This window comes from Agelaius phoeniceus, chromosome 3, assembly GCF_051311805.1.
Source record: "Agelaius phoeniceus isolate bAgePho1 chromosome 3, bAgePho1.hap1, whole genome shotgun sequence".
Classification (NCBI taxonomy): domain Eukaryota; kingdom Metazoa; phylum Chordata; class Aves; order Passeriformes; family Icteridae; genus Agelaius; species Agelaius phoeniceus.
Window position 1 is genome coordinate 115,094,433 of NC_135267.1, and position 23,665 is coordinate 115,118,097.

Consider the following 23,665-nt stretch of genomic DNA (forward strand, 5'->3'; position numbering starts at 1 on the left):
CCCTGCCTCTCTGCCAGAGCCTGCTTTGAAGTGGCACTGCAGAGCGCGTGCTGCTGGAGCTCATTCCCTGGAGCTGGAGCCCCACATGCCGAGCAGAAGGCCCGTGCCCCCCGTGTCCCACAGCCACCCCCTCGCTCCCCAGATCACAGGGGAGAGGGGATGTGGTGGGGCTGCAGAACAGGGGCTGAAGTGCCACCCCCAGCTCGTGCCTGGGGCGCGCGGCCGCCGCTTCCTGCTCTGGGTCCTGCTCTTCGTCAGCGCTTCCTACGGGGGCACAACCGCCCCATGGCCATGGTGCCAGCCCTGCCAGCACCCCAGCAGGGCATGGCCAGCATCTCCTCCACCACTGGGACCTCCTGGCCCTGCTGAGAACGTGCAAACAAGTAACCACAGTGCCTGGCCGCACAGGAAGACAGAATTCCCATCCCTTCCCCCTTTCCACCCCTGCATGACCCGGCCGCGCACCACCAAAGCATTTCTCCATCGCATCAGTGATAACAGCCAGAGCTGTGAAATGTCAGAGCAATATGGCAAGGCTGGGAATGGAGGAGCCTGGGAAGGGGCACTGATGGTGGGACAGGCAAGGCTGAAACAGCCTGAAAGGGAGGGAGGGAGGGAGGGAGGAGCACAGAGTGTCAGCCTTAAAAGAACAGGTAAAAGTGTCCCCTCCTGCACGCTCCCAGTGGGGTGAGCCCTGGCATGCCACGGTTCCTGCCCCCTCCCCTGCAGAGCACATTGCTGCTCAGGGCTGCTTATCTGCCCAGCCACTGACTCCTGCTGTACTTCAGGCACTCAAGTGCCTCAAGTCCATGCCATGGCACAAAGGTTAATTTTGTCCCCCTGTGCACGTTGATTAGGACATAATCTCTGATTGCATGATCCATTTGTCTATAAGTGGGTTTTTCCTGGGCTAAGTGATTGCCATTTCAGCCTGCTGTGCCCAAACCAACCCAGCATCCCTGCACAGCGGCAACAGTCTCAGACTGCTGATCAACAAATCATTTTAGAAGTGGTTTTCATCATTTGAGGAACTGCATAATTATGATAAGATAATGAACCAAATTTTTACTATATCCAGCATTTTCTTGGGAGAAAAAAAAAAAAACACAAAAAGGAAAAAAAAAAAAAAAAAAAAGCCAGGAGCCTGGAAATTGTTTCTACTCATTTCTGTGTATAGGAATGAGTAGATAGTTTAATCGTCAGGTTTTTGGGGGGTTTTATTTGGTTGATTTAATCCTCCTTAACACATTCTTCACACACCCTTTGGCCATTAATCAATCAAGCCAGAGAAGGATGAGTCTTGTGGAATTCCAAAATATCCTAAGTCTGGAGCTCTTAACTTCACAAATGAAATATTTGTCCAGTATGGGGTTTGTTTGTATATTTAAATTTCCAGGTTTTGAAGAGTAAAATGAACTGACTTTCCTTATGGCATCTCCAAGACCCCTGCACTGCCACAATGCTCAAGCCTCCCCCTCCCTGCATCAAACCCAGGCAGAGCAATCCTTTTCCAGAAGCAGGGGCAAGGAACTGTTTCAGCAGCAGGGGCAGCTTCTCAGATGGAGAAAATAAATCCCCTCATACCCTCCTGGCAACACTGCAGGGTAGATATGATCTTTTTTCTGAGTTTCTGATCAGATCTGTGCCTCCAAGGTCTTCCAGAGCCTCTACTCCCCTGCTATTTTAAATAATGGGGTTTTTTTAGCAATTTAACTTGTAATCCCTGCCTATACTTTTGGGGTTTTTTACATGGAGAGCTATCAGTATCATTTACTTTGTATTGCCATGCTTAGTGTCCCTCTAAGAATTGCCTTTCTCCAGGGATGTAGGCAAAGGATTCCCATTTCTTACACTGACATGACAAAGACCCAGAGAAGTTTTGGGTGCCTGATTCAGACCACTGGGAGCAAAGCTGTCAAGCACCTTTATGGACCTGAGCCAGTGTTTGTGATCCAGCAGCAGCAGCAAAACACAGACGTGGGAAGGGGAAGTTGCAGCAAAAATCCCTCATGGATCTGCCTACTGCAAGTGCTCTTAACCCAACACGACATTTTTCCTGCCTTATAGATAAAACCTAAATAACTCTGAAGTTCCAATGCCATCAAAGTACAGCTTCCATTTCTTTTAAATTGTACTTGTAAAACCCCTTGGCCATGAGAAACTCTAAAAGGTTGCAAATGCTTTACTGTCCCTTGTAGTTGTAGTAATAAAAGTACATTTTGACAAAAATTTTAGGCTGTTTGAGTCTTCATGTAGGACCTTGCCTTTCAAAGTCCCATGGAAGTAAAAGGGGCAATAATCAACACACATAAATACATATACATACAAAGCATGCATATCCACATACTGATATGAAGAGGTAATTACTTGATAAACTCCAATTGTCTTTATTGTTGTATGATCTGCAAATGTGGTTGTTTGTCCTGCCAGACACTCATTACTCTCTGTTTATTTACAAGATCTTTGTTTACTATTTGATAGGAATCTTTTGACCATTCTGACTGCCAGCCTTCTGGAAGTCCTGGCTGCAATGCAGCCATCAGAGATATTAATTTTCATTTCAGTGAAAGGTGAATACTTGTGACAAGATAACACTGAAGAAAAAGTCTTTTAAGTAGCTCAGGACTGATGAACTCCCAAAAACTTCAGTTAAAGTTTTATGGGAAATCACATCACTCCATGAACTGTTGAACACTGGAACAATACAAGGCCAAACTTCTTCTAAACATGAGAGAAACTGGAACAATTATCATATATTCTTATACACACCCTGAGTATTTTACTCCATTAGGAGACCCTTTGGCTTCTGCTCAACTATTTGCAGAATAAAATTCTACTTACTATGGGTGAAGTCAAAATCTCAAAAACCTCCTTACTGCTAGAGATGCCCCAAATTTTCTTAGACATTTTTCCTTCTTCTCTCATAGGAATGCTTCCCCTCTGTTGAAAGTCAGGCATAAATGTGTTTGGGTTTTTTAATTATTAAAAAAGCAAGCACAAAATGAAATAAATCAGGTTTTAAGGAAGAAAAAAAAGAAAATTCACTGAAAACATCTAACAGAAAATAATTAGTTTCTGGAGGGGAACTACTCTATTCAGTCTATTCAGCTTTAGTGAGTGTGGAAATTGCCACTTAAATAATTTTAGTCATGGGCTCGAGAATGTTATACCAAGCATCTGGACCCATTGCTAAGCAAGTACTAACAAGACACAGTTACCTAAATAAATCAACAGACTATCAGCTTCATCCTGAGCTCTCCCAGCTTGTTGGGAGATTGTTCAATTGGCATCAAAGACTACAGAGGTCTTTATTTATTTTGACTAAGGTTGAGTTTTTCTCTATTTTTTTTATTTTCTGCATGAGTTAAGGCATCTCTGCACTGCTGAAAAAGTACTTTCTCTACCTTCAGCCTTTATCTGACTCCAGCAGCGTGAAAAAGGAGGGCAGAAAACAAACATTTCAGTAACCAAGCAGAGTGATTGAAGGGTTTCTGTGTCAGAGGTATCCTAACTACTTATTTAAATCCCTTGAATAAGAGGGATTCATGAGTGACATCTAGAGGTAATTCCTTAAGATGACTGGGGCAACTGCTGGCTGAGGCTCAGGTACCTGCCCTGAGCACTGAGGTCTCACTTGCCAGCACAGGCAGTGCTTGGACACACCGTGGGAGTTCAACTCAATGCAGCAGCACAGACTTGAACAAATAGGCCAGGCCAAAAGTTTTTTTAGAGGGGAATTATTTTCTGTAGAGCTTCCCACCCAGTGTTTCAAAAGGAAAGTGGTGAAGCTTGAATGAAAACTTTCCATCCGAGTCAAATATGAAACCACTTTTCCCTGCAGAGCACTTAAGTATCTCTTTCCTCATTCTGCTCTGCTGGTGTAAGATCCCTGGCCAGATCTCATCTCTCTAACTACCACATGTTTCTTCTCTTTCCCACACAATAGATGAGAAAAACCTCATAAATAAAGGGTAGGAAGGAGGGTTGAAACACCTGGGCTACAACCCACAAAGGATGGTGAGACAGTATACAAGAGATTATGGTGTAATATAAACAGGACTTCAATCTAGTCACAAATTCCATCTTTTCATTTTGTTTCATGGAAAATGAGGGTCAAAAATATTATGCCACCTCTAATTTGAAATTTTCAGGAATTTCTCCTTTAGGAGACCTCCAAGAGAGCTGGAGAGGGGCATTTTACAATGACCAGCAGTCACTGGACAAGAGGGAATGGCTTTCAAGTGAGAGAGGGTAGGTTTAGATCAGATAACAAGAAGAAATTCTTTACTGTGAGCATGGTGAGGCCCTGGCACAGGCTGCCCAGAGAAACTGTGGCTGTCCCATTCCTGGCAGTGCTCAAGGCCAGGCTGGATGGGGCTGGGAGCAACCTGGTCTAAGGAACGTGTCCCTGCCCATGGCAGGGGTGGAACAGGATGGTCCTTAAGGTCCCTTCCAACACAAACCATTCTGTGATTTTCATCCTTATGGTTTTGGATACAAGTGGTGCAGGCAGAGTTTCAAAGCAACTTCCATGCCTGGCTGCCTGTTCATGGAGAACCTGACCTCCTGCCATGAAAGCAAATGCACCAAGCTGAGCTCCTCCAGGTGACATTGCCAGGCTGTCCCTCAGAGAACTCAGACCAGGCTGTTACAGAACGGAGCAGCAGCCTGTCCTGGCAAAACACTGTGCTGGCCTGTCTGGAGATCCTTTGCCTTGGCTGCCCCATGTATATATACAGTCATTGTCTTACAGCTTTTGTCCAGGCACGGGTTTTGGTAATATTAGGAAGGCTGACATACCCTGATTTCTTGTCATATTTAGGATGAGAAGAAACAGACATGTAGCAGAACTTCATTCAGAAGTTCTGTCTCCCCTCTTGCAGCGAAAGGCAGGCTATGAGCACACATCCAGCCAAGGATAACTAGACAATGCAATACAAAAACTGGGACTGCTCACTCTGCTTGAGCTATGGCCATTTGGGACATCTCTAACCAGAAGGAGATAAAGGGCAAGGTTCAAACTGAAAGAAGCTACTACAAAGTGAGGGATACTAATGAAACACCACTGCACATCTTGCACAATGCTGCAGACATGAGCTGCTCCGCGCAGGAACAGCAAAGAGCCAAACAGATAATGGAGTCCCTGCCTCCAGACCTGTGCATACACTCGGAGCATTACCGAATCCACTGGGGTGTGCCTGATAGCTGGAATGCTCTGAAGAGCAGGTAGCTCCTCAGCAGTTAATCTTGCTTTTTCATCATCTGCCTTCGCCTGGCATGTTTGGACACATGCACCTGGTTTCTGTGCCATCAGGGAGCTCAGCTGTAGTTCACCTCTATCACATACCTGAAAAATGGTAGATCTCTTTTTGTTTGCTCAGTTTGGAAGGATTCAGGGTACCTAAAGAAAGCCTTTAATCTGTCATTTAAAATCTTATTGTGGTTTAATTCGTAAGGAATAATGTTATTTTCATAGTGTGCCAAAAGCACTGTTGGCAACAGTGAGGCAATTATTTATGTGGGTTATCAGTTCACAGAGCTGATTAAGTAACCTGAAATATGATGATAATGGCTTCCAGTAATGGCTCCATATCAAAAGGATAATAAATATTATTTGCTGCTCTTTCTTATAAGAAATGGGATATATTTCAGTCCTGTTGAAACAAAAGCAAAACTCCTATTGTTCTTTGGAAGAGTCTTCCAATAGCTCTAATTTCACATCATGTCTACTTCAATATGCTCATTTTGTTGCATAAAGTTATGAATGATAAATATAATATTACAGACACATCTGGATAACTGATGTTAAGCCCTAATCTGCTTTCAGAGCCCTGGAGTGACCTCTCCATGGCAGTGACTCAGTTTTATTCCATGGTGAGGTACAGAGAGCCAGCTGTATCCCTTTGCTTAGCATTATCCACATAACATCACACCCTAACTTGTAGACATATTTTAGAAAATATTCAAAAATTACTTCCTGCTGTATTTTACCAAAGGAAACTAGATGCAGATTTTCTTATGATGGGGTTTGGTGAAATGGAGTTGATAAATGAACCAGCCTTGCCACTAATAACTTTTCCTATGATGATTTGTAGTTTTGTCCATCACAAATTACTCTGACCTGCCTTAAACCCACCAAGTGCCCAGTTATGAAATCTCTGTTCTCAGTGAGGGACACTCATCAGCAGAGCCTTTTCTTATTCCTTTAATTATTGCATGAATAACACAGATCCCATACAGAACTGACACTGAAGGGAAGATTTGGATCACTTGTCAATGGCTCAGTTGCTGCAGTATTAGATCATGGTAAGTAATTAGAAAAAAAATACAAATCTGATTTAATTTAGAGCTACTGGTATAAAGAAATATATTTATTTTAGAGCTTTCAAGAATGGTTTGCAAAGACACTTTGGATGTGAAACCTTTTCAAAAGCATCTTATCAATGAAAAAAGGAAGTATAGGATCTTCTTTGGGATAGGAAATCTGTAGAGGGGAGACTTACAAAAGCAAGGGCTCCTCTACTCCAAGGAGAGTTCTGAGCTGCTATCAGCTGCTTTAAATGAGAGCCTGGAGGCTTTATGAACATTTCAGCTCATAATATAATTCCTACAGATCAAAACAGAGTTAAGTAAAAAAAAAAAGAGGCAATTCTGTAAGTCCTGCATGAGGTATTTGATCTTCAATTATGTTAAAGAATAAGATCTGAATGAAGTCACAGTATTGCAAAGCAGGTTGTTTATTTATAATAAAAATATAATTTGCAGAGACATATATGTTGCCAGTACCTGTAGGCAACAGACTTTAGAGTTTTAGCCCAAAGATCTATTCTGTACTTTTTAATGAAGATGAATACTGTTCCCATTATTTCTAAAGACACCCCACCCACTAATAGTTTTCCATACATCAGCCCATTGGATCAGTTTGGATTTTAGCTCTTGCCTCTTTGTGCTTAACTTCAGTTATTGTCTGCTGAATTGGGGATGATGATGTTTGAAGGAGAACATAGTGCTGGGATGTAAACCTGATTCACAGAACACAAAGCTGAAACCACTGTACAAAGTAGTGACATTTCAAAGAGCAAAACCTTGGTAATGATGATCTGTTTGACAATGTTTTAAATAAATATCACTCTACTTTACAGGTCTAGTGCAAGGATATTAAGATTACTTCATCATTTATTTCAAATACTTCTTTGCCTAACAGAAGAGAATTTATTTTTATTGAAAGCCTGTGATTTTTATGCAGCTTTCAAGAAATGTTGAATGTTTCACATGAAGGTTCTTGGAGCATATTTTGGTACCTAGTTCAACATTCAAATCAATGGTAAGCTGATTCAGAATTTGAATCCAAATGCAGTTTTGAACATGGGCTCAAGAGTATAAATGTTGGATATTTCACTACCAAAAATATTGAGCATTGTTACCTGATAGGGATTTCTCATTTCAGCATGTAGAAATTGAAAGTACTCTAAGGAAGGGTTTAATTCATGATGGACAAATATCCAAGTGCTACTGAAACAAGAAGGAATCCTAGTTTTTGCTACTGGAAACTTGTAGGAATTAAGGATGCAGTTCACCTAGATAAGAAGCACAGCAGGCATAAAAAAGCCCACCAGCATGTTTCTGCAATGATTTACACTCCAGAGATTGTACCTCCATTCATTGCAAACATGGATGGGCCAGAAGATCTCCAGGTTTGCTGTAACCACACCTTACCAACCAAGCAAGGACAGGAGGGTCAGAGAAACAGCCCCAGAGCTGCTTGGCATGCTGTGGGGAGGAGACAGAGTCCAGCAGGCACTGGCCACCCTGGCACATCAAACCTGCCCAAATGCCTGGGTAAAACTCACAGCTCCACACTCTGGCTTTGGACTCCAGCCATAAAAACAGATCAAATCCTCTGCTTCTGGTGGGAAGGCACATTGGTGCCGTGCTGGAAAAAATAAAGTTGATGGCTATTTTTCAGAGAAAACCCAAGTCTAGACAATCACTCCATGTTTTATTCTTTTGTTCAGTGCTTCTGTTGCCACTGGTGGCTGCAATTTAATTGAAAGTAAAACAGTTCTCACACACTTTCCCAAAGAGGGAATACAGACTTCACACTTTGAAGCCTTTACTGAAGAAGGGGTGCAAAGATGTGCTTGGAGGAGTACTTGAGGCATCCTGAAAAACCAGGCCAACGTTCAGCTCCAGTCTCCAGCCTCCTACTTCAGTGCCTGGGGCTGTACTGGTTGGTTTATCACATCAAGGATTGTTGTCAGAGTGTCACTAGGGCTGGATTTATGCACTGTGTCACAACCAGTCAATGCAGCATGACTGCAAAGGAGATTTGAAGTGTCCCATCATGTGAACCTTACGCTGTGAAGCTACAAAAGAGGTCACTTTGCACTTGAAAACCTCTGCATAATCCACCAGGAAAATCTTGACCATAGTCCAGTGTGTGGATGAAAATATGGTGGAAGCTGTCTGTGTTATCTATCTGTGTTTTAGAGCAGGTTACAGTAAACCCTTGTGAGTACCACCCCCACTAGTGGTGACCTAACTGAATTTTATTTGGGTGACCTAATCTATAAGAACTGGGAAACTACAGGTGACTGGCAGAGGAGGCTGCATTTAGAGAGCAGGTAGGCAGGAGGGGAGCAGACCTGGGGCCTCCTTCCAGCTGCATTGTGTCCGTGCAGCTCCACAGACACCCATCCACTCAGCTACACCCCAGTGATACCTGCCCAGACAGTTTCTGACAGGGGATTCTGACCCTTTATCCTCCAGTTACCACTAGTTACATTTTGCCTAAACAAAAACATCGAGACACATCCCCTGGGCTCCCTGACTGTCCATCCCAGCTTCTCCCATCTCCTTTCTTTACTGGTGTGTACCCACTCTACTCCCAATCTCCTTGCCCTCCCTGTAATTCGGTGATTCATCTGTAGCCTTGGGGAAGGGCACCTGATTTCATTGCTTAACTGCTGTTAACAAGTTGCTGCACAAATCACCTGGCATTGCAGGATGAGGCTGCCAACAACTAGAGCTACAGGGAGCAGGTCTGCAATGCCAGCATTCTTATGAAAATCTTATTTTGTTTATGATGGGGTTATTTCAAGTGTACTACAGGGCTGGAAGATGGCAAATCAAGCCAGTTTTATGAAAAACACCCCTAAAAAGATAGGTCCCATTCAGTTGTTGGTTTCCTTGCTAAATCTGTTAGCTGATTTCAATGTGTACATGATCTTCTGTGGCAGATTTTACTCCCCTCCTGTAACACTTGGGAGCTCTTTCTCCCTGCCATGTCACCCCTGGCTTTACCAGCTCTCATCCCACAAGTTCTCACATCTCTGTAACCCTCAGAGAAGGGGTAGAGAGGTCAGGTGGCCAATTAGTGTAAAATACAGTGTCTGCCTTCCTCCCCTCCTTGTTCAGGGGTCTGTGAGTGACTGGACAGGGAAGAGGGTCCGGTGAGGGCTCTTCTGTAGCCCATTCTACCTCACTCAGAGTGAACTTGTTTGAACTTAAATTAACTTCCCAAATGCTACCTGTCTCAGTTCTAGAAGATACAGAAATTGCAGTGTCATGAAGGAAAGAAGAATCATGTTTGCAAAGTTACTTAGCTGAGGAGGAATACCAACATGGCACACCTGGAACAGCACTGGAATGAAGAATACCAAAGTACAAACCACCCCTCCAGTTCAGCCCCAAAGTGGAAATGAACAGCTCTGCCAGCTTATACGTAATTTATTGCTGGAAAAATAAGGGATAGACACAGATATCTCCTTTCATGATGAACAGATCTGTACTGGATTGTGGCATCCTATGTTTTATGTGAGCAGGAGACTTGTCCTGATATAAATCACAGGGCACCAAAGTCAGCCAGCTGCAACTGCCCAGAAATAGCTGCACGCTGAAGGACAACTGCTTCAAAGACAGTCCTTATCAACCCCAGACACATTTACTTTGGGATCCTGCTTAGTTTTAATCACTCTGACAGGTTTGGCTTGTAAAATCATTCTGCCTGTTTATCTGTACATAAGTAAAATCCATGTGGACATCCACCCCCAAGGACCTAAAGCTGCAAATGCACATAAATAACTTCAGCTGCACGACTGCTCTCCTTGGGTAAACAGCAGGGAGGAAGAAGAGGTACTTACAATATTGACATAAGAATGAAATTGTCCATGACTAACCTGAGGATGAAAATGAGGGAAGACTATTTTACTATCAGCTGAAGAAGGCAATGGGGTAACTTTCCAGCAGGAGGGATGGCAGGTGAAAAGTTGGGAAGCTTTCCATGAATGCTTGGCCATTTTACGAGAGGAGTTTTAAGCCTCGCCTGTCCCAGCACAGGGCTGGAAGCAGTGACCCACGAGGACTCTTTGGGCCCAGGGTTTGTACGTGACTGAAGTTACTCACAAGCGTAAATGTTTATAGGATGAGCTGGGAGCTTGCGTCAGCACAGCTGGCAAAATTCCATGGGTGCTTCATCCATCCCACTGAGCACCATAAACATGGAAGGATAACTTCCTAGCAGAGATGCACACACACACACACACACACACACTCTACAGGTATATAAAAATTGATATTTTTTTGTAGGACAGTTTAAAAATGCAAAAAAGTTACTAGCTATATGTATTTTAATGTATATTGTAAATGAGCTGTATTTCTGCTGCAAATTATATATGTATTTATGCACACATGCTGATGAGAAAGCCAAGTAACTTTCACCGTACTCTGACATCAATTAGATTGATATTCTTGTTAGAGGAAACTGAAGAAATGTGTTGAACACAGATGATTTCTTCAGATGTCCACATGGTGCTCAGGAACTTAATGTATTAACTGAGTATGATGTGGGCACTGTGCCCCACAACTTCCAACAGGGATTCTGGCCCAGGTCAGGAAGGATATAGACTGTCACTGTATAAATCACCAAGAAGAAGAATAGGATTTAGTCCTAAAGCAGCTTAAGGTCTGAAGGTCCCTACATGACTTCACTCCTACATGGCTTAGGTCCCTCAATAGTGTTACCTGGAGCATTTACTGAATTAACAACATTAAAAAGACAATATTAAAAGAAGACCTGAATGGACAAAAGTGAGCAACCAAAAATCAGAATATTCCCAGTGTAAGCCTGAACTGGCAATCTGTACAATAGTATTTATTATGGATATAAAGAACTTCACCCCCAGTTCTGACAATCTTTAGGGCACTTGGACCTGCCAGCACTTTAAAGCCTGAGAAAAGGCTTCCTCTCCCTACAGCCTGTTTCACACAGAACATTTTCTTAGTCACATGAGAAAGCACCTTTGGTGAGAAAATTATGAAAAAAATACCTTGGATCTCACTGAAGCCTTGCTGAGTACAGAGTTGGTTTGTACCAGGACATTAGAGCTTAGAAACCGTGTAAGATGCAACATTTAGATATAATGCAATGTATTTATAGCTATTTTTACCATAACATAAAGGCTGCATTTATAATCAAAGGAATTGAGTAATAGAGTAAAATTTTTGATGCTAATAATTGACTTTTAAGAGAAGAAGATCAGTATTTCCATAATATAGAGTAAGACACCCTGGTTCATTCATCATTGGTCCTAACAGCCAAAAATGGATATAAAACACTTTCACAAAACAACTTTCCATTCTCCATGTCTTTGTGTCAAGATAACACTGACTCACTGTCAAGGACAATCAGACTCAAAATCTTTTAGGCTTGGTGATTAAGGATAGAGGGGGATTTCCCCAACTTTGTTATTTCTAAATGCAAAGATCAATTCACTTGTTTATTTGCATTTGCATCTGATCTTTTGATCAGTGGCAATGCTAATGATACAACTGTGAGAGCCTGCAAGTGAGAGATCCATTTACCAGACCTCTTTCTTACTTAGGTTAGAGATTTCATTTAAAAAAATACTAATATTGTAACTGTAAAAGAACTAACTTGGAGAGAGGCCTCTTGGCCTGGGTGTTTCCTGCAGAACAATTCTGACTCCTGCTGTGGGAGAAACTCCTCCTTGTCCTGCCCCAAGGGTGAAAGATAGTGCCAGGGAATTACAGCAATTAACCTCCAGGTCCCTGTCAAGCTCCAGCCATCCCAATGAGTTATTAGTGCCTTAGGACTCAGGAGACCTCGGGGAGACTGCAAAGCTCTGCTCCTTCTGCAGATGACCCAGCCCATAACCGCAAGGAACAGGCAGAGGGAGCAGCCTTTGCCAGAGCCTGGAAACTGTGGGGGACGGCTGAGGCCACGGGGTGGGTGGCTCAGGAGGCTGCCTGCCCTACCTGGAGGCGGGCGGTCCCTGCCCAGCGCTGGCAGAGCCCCGTGTGATCCCCAGCTGCTCCTCCCCGGCTGCCGAGGCTCCGGGGGCACTCCCACATTTGGACACTGCCACGCTGACTGCAGCTGAGCACATCCCTGGCAGGGTGTGCCAGGGAGCCCGGGCAGAAGGCTGCTCTGAGCCAGGCTGCTCCTGCACACACATGGGGCTGCTTGGAGAGCAGCTCGGGCTGTCCCACAGTGCAGGCAAGGCAGGGCCTGGGCAGTCCCCGTGGAGGTCCAGCTGACCAGGGCTTTGTGCATCCCTGTGTTCCACAGGAGCTGCTCTGGTAGCACAGGGGACTGGCCAAGCACATGGAATTCCTGTGAGCCCCTGAGAAAGCAGACTGGACCTCAGCTGCTGCTGCATAGGCACAGAACAGAAGTGGAACCAGTTTCATGCTCAGAACACCCATCTGAGCTGGAATCTGCCCATTGGAGAACAGGCTGAGCTCCCAGCTCAGATGAAGGCAATTAATAACGATAATAATAAGAAGGAAACCTTAGCTGTTCTCATTGTGTGATAGCAAGCGAGCCCAACCACTGTGTCCCATTCACGGCAGTGCAGTTGGGTCTGAGCAGAAAAACACCCTTCCCATCCTCAGAACTGGCACCTGCTGTCCTCTGCTCTGTGCCCAGGCAGTGATTTACCCCTTGACAGCCATCCCAGGGCACTTCTGTACCATGCTTTTCATGGTGCTCTGATGACAACAATGCATTACATTTTCTACAAGTAAAGGCTGTTTTACATTTTTCCTGCTCTTCATAAAGTATCCATTCAAGTGCTTCATACTACAGCACATTGCTGAAGACAAAAAATATGGTAATTTGAAGTTGACCCTTTACCTGAGCAGATCTCTACCATGCCCATGTTTTACATGGTGGCAGCAAGGTCAGAATTAATATTTGGAAAATAAAGGCAACATCACACTGAACACCAGCAAATTAAATCCCTCTGCACACATTTACACAAATACACACACAAGAAAGGCAGCACCTCAGGGAGGATCTGTGTCCCTGTTGCCATTCACCCTCAGTGTGAGCAGGACTTTTTTCCATTCTCCCAAGAATTTGTAAACTTTCCCAAACAGTTCTAAATGAAGAAGTAGCACATATAACAACTGAAGGAAAGTCTGAGCAAAACTGTCTGTAACCACTTAAGATTCAAATATGCCAGAAGTTCCTAAGTCATCTGATCCTAATTTCTGAAGAATTTAAATAGGACTTGTGCTATGCTATATGCCAGAAACTATAAATACAATGCTTTCTCTTATCAATCTCTCCTCCTGCTTTGGGCAGCTTGATAGCATTAGCTCAATATCTGCAGTATTCCTCCTTCCTTCCCCAAGCAGGGCGCAAGGAACCTGTGAGAGCTCCCTGCTGATTTATGTCCAAAGCCGGAGGTGAAACTGCTGGATTAGAAACTCGCACTGCACGGGAACTAGAAGCCAGCCCACACAGGCTTTACAGGAAGAAATTATAGAAGAAGGCAAACACAGGAGAAAACCTAGAGCAGGGATAAATTAGCAAATGGCAAAGTTCACGGGGAGGGAAGGCTTGCGTGCTAGGCTGTGTGTTTACAGCGCTCGCTCCGGTGCATGCACAGCCCCAGTGATGTGCTCCTGCCGAGAGAGCAGCTGGGACTCCCCGCTCACTCTGCCAGCAGCAGGCTGAAGACAGGAATTTCTGATAATGTAGCAAGGACAGAGCATCCAGAGCTATAAAAACACTCAAAACAGTCTGCTGGGCAAAACTGGTGAGCACGGGAGCTGAAGATTTGTCTTTAGCCAAAGTCACGTTGTTCGGAAATGTGCTACAGATTTTCTTTTTAAGCTGAAATCTAAAAGTCCATTGATTTATTAAATTGAAATATTCCTCTCCCTACCTGTCTGGCCTCCAGAGTGCTTTGTCTCCTGTGGTAGGTATGACATGAATCAGCTGGGCTCAAAGGAGCCAGTGAACCACACAAACAGGAAAGAATAAGTTGATCAGACTTTCAAGCTGCCTTAAGACACAGCACGTCCCTAAATATCTATTGCTAAATACAGTTTGCTGTTCACAGGATTAAAAGTTCATTGTTTTTCAGTCATACCAACAACAAAACACATTTTAATTTTAGGAATGTCGATATTTCATCCCTGCTCCGAGAATTTCAGCTAAAAAAATGTCACAGAATTCCAGTTCCACTCAAATTCTGTCTGTGACAGGGATATTAAATAGAAAGACTTAATTTTTATCTTCTCAAATAGAATTTTCAAAATTCAACATAAACAAGTGGTTGTATTATCCAACAATAAGACAGATAAAATAAAATACAATGCAATGAAGCATTTTATAATGATATTATAAGAAAATCAGAAGCAAATATTTATAGCTATAGAAATATATATCTATGCTATCTTTGGGCTAGAACAGATTTGGGGACTTTGGTTGTTGAACCAAAACACAATATTTTTTCAGTTAGAGAAAATGTTTAAATAAATTAATACTCATAGTCTCAAATGTTCCTGCGTTTTCTTTGTGATTACTTAACTCTTCTAAAAACCTCTTGAAGTTTAAAAAGTCATTTCAAACCATCACATTACATATCATCTTTTGATTATATTGAAGCAAAGCATTGTGGTTTTTACCTGCAGGAAAGGCTGACATCTGAAAAAAAATTCACTTTATCAGACTTATAAATTAAAAAAAACCCACAACATCTGTCACAAATATTTTGGCACTCTTTCAGTAACTGCTGTGGCAGGAGGAACAGCTAACATGACAATCTAGTTCACAAGACTTCCAGTTCAAGCTCTACTGATCAGATACTTTTTAATCCATCTCAGTTAAAAATCTAAATCAAATAGGCCAAGATTTACCAGATCCACTAATCTACTCCCTCTTAAAACACATCCCTTTACAATTTATCCATTTAAGACTATTGGCACTTTCTCTAGACTCCATTGTACTTTGGATGTTGGTATTCCTGAGAACAGCTCAGAGATGCTGTTTCTTTGAGCCTTGTCTCTTAATTTACTGAAAATTCTCATAAATTCCTTTTTTTTTCTTAGTTAAAGGCAAAACTTAAAAATCAACCTTTCTGTTCCATTTCATTTGACATTTCTTTATCATCAAGGACTCCCACTGAAATCCTATTTGCTGTAATTGTTAATTCAGAAATTATGTGACCTGGAAAATTCAGATGAGCAAAATGTGACACATTTCACTCTGCTTGGCAAAAAAAACCAAAAAAGATGACTGGTTCATAGAGATGTAACTCCAACCCAGAAGTGTTTGTGTCACCACAAAGCAGGAAAGCAGAGTGGTGAGAAGGGCTAAGCACTCTGGAATATTTCCTAAATCCAATATGGTAGCAAGCAGCCCTGTTGCTGTCAATTCTGCATCCCCATCTGGTGTCCTGTAATGGTTTTAATGAAAGCTCTTCCACATGGTGCTTAAAGTAAGCCATGTGTCTGCTGGGGTGAATTAAAAGATGTAAATGCAGTGTAATATGCCAGAGGATATAACAGTGTCAATATAAGAGCTGGCTGTGTCAGCCAGCAACAGGTTCCAGCTGGGGCAGCCTCATGGAACAAAGACAGCCCTTGGCTCCATTCTGCCCTGTGCTTCTGAAGTCCAAAATGGGGTGAAAGAGGAGGAAAGCTGAGGACCTGGAGCAGATGTGGGGTACCCAGCCTAGTGCACAGGGACAGTCCCACAGCAACCTCGCTGTCCACGTGGCCAGTTCTGACTGAGGCATCCACCTCAGGTGGCTCAAACAGGGATGGAGCACACAGGCACAGGGAACCTGGAGCAGGACTGATCCCCTGAACAGCCTCTCCCCTCTGCTGTTGCTGGCCACAACCTGAATCAGCTGGTTTAGACAACCGGGATAGAGCACAGCAGCTCAGCTCTGAACACCACAGCTGAGGAAGGACTGGATTTCCAGAAGTGCTCCAGTAAAACATTAATGGCTTGAGAAGCCCATGGAAACCCAACAGCACTCCTCTTCCTAATATCTTTTCAACCTCCTCGCACTAAATTAGACACATGGGTGAGAAGGAATTAAATCTAGAGGTTACTCATTGCACAATGAATATTTGTCCTGAACAGCACTGGCTGTCAGGAGAGGGGTGTTGCAGCATCTCTGAGGTGTTCTCACCAACATTCTTAATGACCATGTCTATTCCCCATGACCATTCCCCTCTTAATCAGACCACTAGATACATGCTGACAAGCACATTCTTCAAGACTTCTGTTCCACAGGAAAAACCTAGGAAAACCTATCCCAATTTTCAGAGCCCTGTAAAGATGAGATTGACTCTGCACATCATATGAGCTTACAGTAATCACAAATCCATGAGAAATAGCCTAGGTAACACTCCACCTTTTGGATTGGTTGGTTAGTTTGCTTTTGGGAAAAAAAAACCCAATTTTATTTCTGTTTTCTTAGAGAATTTACCACAGAAAATTCCTGATCTGTGACTAGAGCTTGAGGGTGTTAACACAAATTACATAACATTCCCCAAATCTGAATTAATTCATAGACTCACCAGAGGCTCTCTTGCAATGATTTTCTCTTGAAACTTGATTGAGATGACGGATGATAACTCTTATCTTTTGATTACAGCCTTGATGGTCTGATAAAGACTATAAAACTGCAGCCATTAAGTTTCTGTCCCTGAATTCCCCCTGAGCAGTCTCCTGAGATCACCTGAAACAGATAAACAGAGATGTGAAGAGCATGCAATGGAACTGTTCCAGAACTGATACTGATAATATTACTTGGCTTTACATTTATGCTAATACCAATTAAGCAAGCTTTATTAATACTTGCTGTCATTTCTTGGAGCTGCCTTACAAAGCAATCTATATTAGAAGCTTTCATTTTGCACTTATGAAGAAAATCAAGGATTTTCCACACTCGTGCTCTGTATGGTATGGCAGAAGGGGCAGCCTTCAGAGAGAGGGTAAGCAGGCAAACTACACAGGAGCAGCAATGGGGTAATGTTGCACAGCCACATTCACAGGAAGGGCCATGTTCCATAGACTGTGCTCATTATACTCAAAAACACTGATCAGAAAGTTCAGTTGTGTATTTTCAACCAGCCCTCCCAAACCTTCATGGAATAGCTATAGGAGGGATTTTCCTCTTGTTTGTAACCTAGTTGAACAACTGCAAAGTTCAGGAGCCCTTGTTAACTTTTCTCTTTCTTTTTGCTTGTCTGCAGAAAGTTGCCCAAATCTCAATTTATTGTCATCCCTTCAAGTGTTTCTCTGCTCAGCCTGTAGGACCAGCATCCTGAAACATTATTCTTGGAATACAATATCTTTCTGCTGCTGTCATCAAACCCTGCTGTCAAATAGTTTTCCCTTTTGTTTTCCAGACATCCCAATTTCACTTCCCCTAAGTTTTCCAAAGAACTGCTTTAATGTAATTGGGTTATAAGGAATGCTACAGGACCAGGATAGAGCAGTAGGGATAATTCACAAGAATCACAGAACAGTTTGGAGAGGACCTTAAAGACCATTCAGTTCCAACCCCCCTGCCATGGTCAGGGACACCTTCCACTAAACCAGGTTGTTCCAAACCCTGTCCAGCCTGCCCTTGAAAGCCCAGTTGAGAACCCACTACTAGTTGGTCCTACTGGAAGTTTTCTTTTGAAGAGTGATTATCATTTACTAGCGACTTAAATTGGGTACTGATATGATTACATTCACAGCAACAGAAAAATAAGGCAACAAAAAGTACATAGCATTTCTATAGCTCCCATAACCTTAGTGTAAGCTTTGATTTTTTTTTGAATTTTTGGCCTAGTGTGGTGCAGACATCCTCATCTAATATAAAACACTGAGAATTGAAGAAGATAAGTGACTTTCCCAGGAGATACCATAAAACCTAGAGCAGTAGAGGGATTTCAAGATGTGTGTTACAGCCCTACTTGCTGAATGTGGAGAAATGGAAATGAGTCAAAGTCTGTGAATTCCAGCTTTGCTGAATATTCACACTCCTCTGCTTTACCCAAAAGCACAACAAGCACACACAAACCTGGTACAGTTCAGGTGTAGGTACTCCAAGTTTTTACTACTCTGCCTCTAAGAGGTGCTTCCTAACAGAAATTTAACCTCACCTTAAATGTTTTCACACATCACTTCTCCAGCATGGCTGTAATTTATCACCTATTTTGTGCACAATATATGCAGCAAGCACCAAGACCAGCTATACCCCTGAAGTGCTGGTTTGACCTCAAATCAGCCTTTCTGAGCTCAGCTTAACTGCGTCCTCGTGACTCTGCATGAACTTCAAAGAGCACTTCGAAGACCACACAGCTCTTCCTGCAAACAAGCCAGCAGGACAAGAACAACCCCTACCAACGATGTCGTAGAGCGAGACCACACAGAAGATTCCTGCAGCGCCCTTTGGGCTTAAAGATGTAGGGGGTCTGAACTCCCCGCCGCCGAGGCCGACCCGCGGCAGCTCCGAGAATCCCCCGTGCGCGGCATGCGGTGAGCTCCGTGCCCACATGGAAGGGTGGAGAGCTCCAGATGAGCTCTGTGATCATATACCTCTGCTGGCTCTGCCCCAGCTTGCAGCATGCCCTCCTCAAAGCTAAACGGAGCCCAGAGAGAGTTCACACCCCAGTACCTGACAGGTTGCCAGCTACAGCAGCCTCGTAGCCACTGGGAAAGCTTTGGGACCAGGAGCTGCTTCACAGCAACCTGGAGGGGGTTCTGCCCTAGACAATCCCCATGGCAAGAGACAAGTGAAAATTACGGGACACACAGACCATCATAGCATCCATCTTTGGAAGATGGTGAGGATGCCCACAAGTGAGAGATGGAGGGAAAATGCCTGGTTTAAAAGCCATACAGTTTTCAGGTCCCCAAGCAGTGTAGTGACTCAATATTGGGGAGCTGTGAACAGCTGAGCTATGAAGCTTCACTAGCAAGGATTTGTGGAATCATGGAAAAAACTAATGGAAAGGGAGAGGATCCAGACAGGTGCCTTGTGACAGCGATACATGGATGACAACTTTGTGCACATTGTCCTTGGCAGGTCCTGCCTCTGGGCCTTCAGGTCAACAAACACAACTTGCTGTGGCAGCAGAGGCTCCAGGCTCGGTGCCTGAAGGCAGCAGACTGTGAAGTGCTGAGGAGATTGGGCTGAATAAAGAAGGACAATTCCCTGTGTTTCTCTTTGCAAACTGCCACCTGGTGACTTGCAGTTCTCTTAAAATGAGCAGTTGCTAATTGCATTTCTGTGACTGATAAGAGCTAAGAGCAGTTATTTTCTGCAAGGTCACCACAGCCACCATGTCTGGACTGTGGTCAGTGAAATTCAGCCAGGTGCTGGGATGGTGAGTTTTGGCCCATCACACAAGCTATAGGCATAGCCATTCCCAGTATGGTCTGATTTTTGTCAAGGAAGCTGATGGTTTGAGCTAATCTTCATTTCCTCATTACCCTGGGTTCAAAGAAAAACTTTCTTTGTTTCACACTGGAATTTTACCCAGAGTGAAAGGAGGAAGGTGGGAGGGCAGAGAGAGGGTTAACATTCCTGAGAGGAAAGACTGGATGTGGTGGGACAGCTCTGCTGCAGAGGTCAGGAAGAAGTTCTGGTTGCTTCACTTCAGGAACCAGAGGAGCACCCTCAGACACAAATATACCTTGAAGAAAATGCAGTCCTGGATTAGTTGGATGCTTTTCCCCTGTACCTTCCATGACATGACACAATCTTTTCCTGCTGTCTGTTTCGCCTTCACTTTTCCCAGAGCACAGAAGATATCAATATTTTTACTATTTGTCCTCATTTGGTATACACTTGTTACACAAAACACTGAATTTGGTGATGTCAAAATTGCATTTTTTTCCAATTATTTCCAAGGCTGGTGAGGACTTTGCACAACCCTTGAATGAAACATAAAGGTTACTGACCTAACTGCAGCCTTCTCATACCTGAAGGGAGTTTACAAGAAAGATAGAGAGAAACTTTTAAAAAAGGGCTTGGAGTGACAGGACAAGGAGGAATGGCTTCACACTGAGAGAGGGCAGGTTTAGATAGGATACTATGATGAAATTCTTCCCTTTTGAGGGTGGTGAGGCCCTGGCACAGGTTGCCCAGAGAAGCTGTGGCTGCTCCATTCCTGTAAAACCCAGGAAGTGTTCGAGGCCAAGTTGGACTGGACTTGGAGCAAGCTGGGATAGTGGAAGGTGTCCCTGTCCATGGCAAGGGGATTGGAACTGGATGTTCTTTAAGATTCCTTCCAATTCAAACCATTCTGTGATTCTATGATTCACCTGCTCAAATACTTCCTGGTAAGGAGCCCAAAATAAATCATAACTCTTGCTAAAGCAAATTTCTCTGAAAATGTGTTTTTTCAAGTTGTAGTATTTACAGAGAATGCTGACATGAACATTGATCTCTAGATCAGAGCCAGCTATCCTCAGAAGGACATGGAGTCATGCTCATTTATTGTGCTAGAGGGAACAAGCCTTCAGTTTTCCAAGAGTATGACAGTGCTTTGAAAAGAGAACAGGAACCCCCCTGAATCTTCTGTGGTGCACAAGCGTGAGTTGCAGTTTGCATGTGAGTCCTTTGCCACTGAATTTCCTCCTTTGCACAGAAGCCAAACAGGGCAGCCCCTGAGCCAGATCCCTGCCAAGACTCTGATTAAAAACTCCCTCTCTGCACCTGTCTATTTATTTTACCACTCTGCACCTGCAGACTGGTTTCAAGAGCCTCACTATTGCTCACTTGTCTCTGGCCTCATTCTGACACAGACAAAATGCCACATTTCCCCTCTGATGACCATCACAACAGCCCCAGCTCTGAGCAGCCCTTAATAATTTCTCAGTTTTTTTCCTGCTCACTGAATATGTAATAATGAACAGTCATAAAGCATGCTGAAAGTACAGTGAATGCAATTTCTAGAAATGGAAATCTGCTTTTAAAAAATTAAATCAAAGCAGGTAAAAGATACAGAAGGAGAAAAAAAAAAAAAAGAAGAAATAGAAAACAAGAGTATAATTGAAGACAGTGAGTGACCTTTTTGGGTTCTCAGAGCTTCTATCTAGAAATTTATGAATTCTGCACCTGGAGAGGCCTGCACAGCCCTTGTATTGTGCCTCAGTCCCTAATTTCTGTCTGTATAAAAGGTAGAGGGACCCAGCACTGACTCATTTCATGCTGCTGGTGCTGCCACTGGCCAGACTGAAGCCCTTGCTCAAGCCAGTCTGGGAACAAACTCCTGGAACTCCAAGCTTTTCTTTGAACCCCTTTTTTTCCAGCCCTCCTTGTAGGTTCTCCCTCACTGCCTTATCTATTTCCGCACAAGATGTACTTGGAGCTTGATTGCTTTTGCTAACTAGACAAAGAGTAAAATCCCACTTCTCCTTGGATCTGTGGTGTCCTGGGCAGAGGACAGCCCATGCAAGGACAACTTTTCCAGGCTGTTCTACTGCCAAGGCAACACGTGGGAATAGCTCTTGTAGGAGGTGCCATAAATCTGTTCTATGGTACAGGTGACAAGCAACCAGTGACCACAGCAAAAGCCACCCTGCCTAGACCTGGTGAGCCTGAAGTGCTTCTTCACACGGAAAATCGCTATTTTGTTTCCTACAGTATCAGTTATGCTTGTAAAAATAAACTTCTTACAATACTTCCTGTGTCCATACATGTGTTAGGATGTGAAGTTCCAACCTTTCAGATACCATCCTGCTTCCCAAAGGAACTTTTCACAGGGTTGACAAACAGGTATTTTAAAGAGATTCCAGTGCAAAATTTTAATGGGGAAATCAAATAGTGAGGGTTTTGTTTTGTCAAGACAGGTTTATCTTTAATCCAGAAGATATTCAGATAGGATATTGTACCACATGCACTTCCAAAGGCACAGCAAGGACAGAACATTACCAAATTCTCACTGGTTGTCCAGCCTAAGGGTAGCAAACCACCTCCAGGAGAGAGCCAGCTGTGCCATACAAATGGAGGATTTATTTAGACCTATTGGTCTAGGCAGATGTGAAGGCAAAAGCTCCAGTCTCATTAGCTCAAGCTCCTATGTTATAAACCAGGACCAAAATGGGAGAGGAAAACTCAGATCTTGGATCTGTACCATCAAAGAGAGAACAAAGTTTACCCAGTGAGTCACAAGTCACAAACCAAGTGTGTATTAATCTTCCCCCTGACACATTTCTTCCATCCATCAGATCTAGCATTGTGCTGCTCTAACAGTGAGGATACATCATGTCATTCATGACACATGATGATTCCCAGATGTTCAGAGAGCTCTGCTACCCAGTGGAACAAATGGGTGTTTACAGTAAAATAAGCACCAAATTTAGCAAAACTGAAGATGAAGTTACAAGTTAATTAGTGCAAGAGGGCCTAAGCCCCATGATATACAGCACTCATATTTCTTCAGTAGATCCAGAAGAACAAATTGAGAAAAGAGTCCAACAATTGAATAGCAGAAAATCAAAACCAAAAAAACCCACCCAGAAAGTCACCCTGAGAGAAGCCAGAATAAATAACACCACTGCCGAGCTCTGATGTAGCTCTTCTGGTGGAGTTCCTGGTGATGAATAAAAGGAGCTCTGAGTCAGGTGCTTGTAAATACAGCCATATGGAACACCAAATCAATGGGAAAGAGCTGGGAGAGGAAAAAGGGTCTAAAAACTTCTCAGCGAGTCTGTGAAGCTCTCAGCGAGTCTGTGAACCTCTCAGCTGACTATAAGACCTCCTGATTCAGGCAAGAGCATCACAAGTGTCTTTGAAGGTTATTTGCTCTTAAATGTCTCTAGTGGCATATTGAGGAGCAGCTGTAGAAGGTGAACACCTACCTGAGGCTGTGGGAGGAGATATGAACTCGAGCCTGGCTGACTTAAACTGAGGCAAAACAGAGCTTTCCACTGGACTGCCTCGGTGCTGATGTTTCCAATCTAACATAAGGAGTGGAGAATGGCAAACTCTCAAAGCAGACACTGCTAAACTTCAGCGAGATCAAAAATAACTCCCTGTTAAAGGCTGTCCTCCTAAAAAGCTTAATGTTCCCAAAAGTCAGTACAGCTCTCCAGGTCTTCTGCTAAATCTTCCTTCCTCTCCCAGACATTTCAGTCAGTACTGAAGGGAGCCATGCAAAAAGAATCCAACCCACCCATTCTCTGGCAAACCCAGGAGACAGGAGCAGCCCATGGCACTGCCAGCAGTGGGGATCCTGCTGACCCCAGAACAGCTCTCTGGAGACAGAGTTCATGCAATGACAGGGGGCCAAATGCCAGCACTGTGCCTGGATACCTTCCTTATTCTCTTCTAGAGAACAAATTCGTTTTCCATATAGCACTAAATAGGCCAACTTTTAATCTGGCTTGCAGTAC